The sequence below is a fragment of the Diachasma alloeum genome, unplaced genomic scaffold, assembly GCF_001412515.2.
Source record: "Diachasma alloeum isolate Michigan unplaced genomic scaffold, Dall2.0 Dall_scaffold_56278, whole genome shotgun sequence".
In the NCBI taxonomy this organism is placed as follows: Eukaryota; Metazoa; Arthropoda; class Insecta; order Hymenoptera; family Braconidae; genus Diachasma; species Diachasma alloeum.
The window spans coordinates 1-2,725 of NW_021683331.1; the positions used below are offsets into that span (position 1 = coordinate 1).

Sequence of the window (2,725 nt, forward strand, 5' to 3'; positions counted from 1 at the left end):
GGAGGTCATGCGTCTCCACTCGCAAACAGTTTTGGGTGACTAACGTAGTTCGTCGACCGCGAAATATTAAAGTCACCAACTGACATCTAACCTTAAATACTTGTCCAATTGGAGCTAACATTGGACTAAATCTGGAACTTTGTGCAACAAAAATGAATTAACATAACAGGGGGGATTCAGTGGACAAAGAACTTTATTGTCAACACATTCATTTTTGTCGATTATAAAAGTAAATTCACCTTTGAAAGTGGAACACAAATTCTAAAATCCACAAACATTTGCAGTTACATACTGTTTTTATCAGAGCACATTGAGTTTCTCATGATAAAACCAATGAGCATATACTACAGGCAAAGGTAAAAGAAAGCGTTAGTGGAAATGCGTAAGTAAGAAATATAAATAAAGTACATGAATTATTAATTTTGAGCTATTAATTAATCAATTGTTTAAATTCGCTATTCCTCTATTTAGATTGACTGATGATCGAACGTACTGACATTTTATTTTTGATTATCTTCACAGAATTTATGGTATTCTGTCCTTGGTGGATAAATTTTTCAACATTGAATTGACTGATAGCAGTGCCACGGATTCTGATAAACAATCACGAAGGGTGAGTTGAATAAATAAATGATTTTTGGAATTTTTCATTCTTTGAACATTTTACAAATTTGTTGTCGTCTTCCTGGACTTGTCACATATATAAGTAAATGAAGAATTCTTCCAGAAAATTCTATAGCAAAAGTCAAAAGGCTCTCTTTTGCTCATGAAACTCTTTACTGCATGTATTTTCTGACCTATTCCCCCGAAACTCAATACACCCCACCCTCAAGGACAATGAATAATCATTGAAAATTTATTCTAAAAGGTTCAATCATCTGTGAAGAGCTGTTTCTATCCATGGTTCTGTAGTCCAATACGTCCAGCTCCCTAACAACGAGGTTTTTACCCAGCTCCACCAGGAGACTTAACGCAAAGAGGCAGTAGTGCAGACTCGATTGGAATCCCTGGTATTCCACTACCTCTAATTTATACTCCAAAAAACAACTGAACAAAATGATGAATCAATAAATAGAACATTCACTGGATAAATCCGGATACAAATAGACGTAAAATAATTGACAAATGTGAGGAGTGTTCAATTTTCTTCATTCATTTGGAATAATTCATGTGAAGTAGGTATATTTGTAGTTCTTTGCTCATGAAAAAAAATGTTTTAGTACGTCGTTCGCTATTTAGATCCTTTTTTCCATTTTAAAGATAATTGTTCTGTAGAAAAGAGAGCATTAAGAAATACCTTTTGTTCAATCCAGGATTATTTCATGAAGGAGTGGATTTACGAGTAAATGCCTCGATACTTTTTTGTTAGAGAAACAAGTTTTCTACACAACATGTCTTGTGACATTTCCTCTTATACCAAACCCTCATCGTGATAATCCGTGAACCACAATTCTTCATTGTTTTTCGTAAATTTTGAAATGATGTCCATAATAACTGGTTGCACGATAAAAAATGTTGAACATTCTTGTGTAACTAAAAGAATTACCTCCCAAAAAAGACTTATAACGTCTTGGAGTGAAGCAACTGATTATTGAGAAGATTGAACATTTAACTCTTCAGAATCATTGGCTAAATATCATTAAAATAAAAAGTGATGAAATATGTCAATAGATATTAATAAAAAAAAACGAATCGTGGTGATTCATTCTCCATTATCCTCCGGGTAAATCAAATATCAGTGATTGCTTATTCTCCTTTTGAAATTATGTTATTCTCAATTCAATTTCTCTCCTTACATGAATTATTTAACTACAGTTTGTCGTCTATTTTTTCGTTAAAATTTCTGTGAATTATTTTCGGTTATGGTGCTCTTTTTGCTCAGAATTGAGACGAGTATTACGTGCACGTTTCTTCGAAACGACTTTTCTTGTTGTGTATGTTGCTTTGTTCGCTAATTGGAATATAATTAAAACAATTAAAGCCTCACAGGCAAGGGGTGTTGAGGGGCTACAGACTGTTTCTACCCTCAAGAAACATCGAAATAAAAGAACGAAAAAAATAGCTTTAAAGAAACATGGATACAATATTTGTGGCAATTCAGCGTAGAGAAAAGGACCATTAGCAAGTTCCTTCTTCGGCACGTAGTAATTATTTATAATATTATTAGCAATAAATTAATTTGTTCTTTTTATTTATTAATTCTCATTCAAGCGTCAAAACTTCTATGGAGTTTCAATAGTTCATACAGCTTAATTACATGATTAGATAATTGTTAGGGGTCGGCCGGTGAATGTCAGAAATTCAACTCTTTTATTCGATACACCTAATGGTGTTTCAAGATATATCAAAGATTCTTTCTTTTTTTTGCTTTTCCTCATTTCGCAAATTTTTTATCATTAAATGTTAGAAATTTTTGGGGAAATTGAACTTTCCACAGAAAATATCCATTGATCAAATCATTATTTTTTCTGAGATAATTTTCTGGAGTATTTGAAGCCCTGGGCCACAGATTAAAATTGACCCAAAATTAAAAATACAAAATTCTTCCTCATCTGTTAGTGAAGAATCTTCCCTTCCTAGAATAAATGGATGATTAAATTTGTTCTTCATAATTTTTCGAAACGCTTTTGACAATTATAACTCATGAATAACGGCAGAATTGTTCAAGGAGAAAGTACGTTGATCATTCAACTATTTTATGATTTATTCATTCGTATTCAGAGTG

At 32.5% G+C, this 2,725-nt stretch overlaps 1 long non-coding RNA gene across 2 annotated transcripts; it reads left to right on the forward strand.

Annotated features, from left to right (window-relative positions):
• Window positions 1-24: 24 nt before the first annotated feature.
• Window positions 25-2,324, forward strand: LOC107047440. Of its 2 annotated transcripts, none has more exons than XR_001461642.2 (3): window positions 25-382; window positions 523-613; window positions 869-2,324. It is a non-coding gene; the product is annotated as an uncharacterized LOC107047440 (long non-coding RNA). The 2 variants fall into 2 exon arrangements; XR_001461643.2 differs by having other exon boundaries at window positions 25-356.
• The last annotated feature ends 401 nt before the right edge of the window (window positions 2,325-2,725 follow it).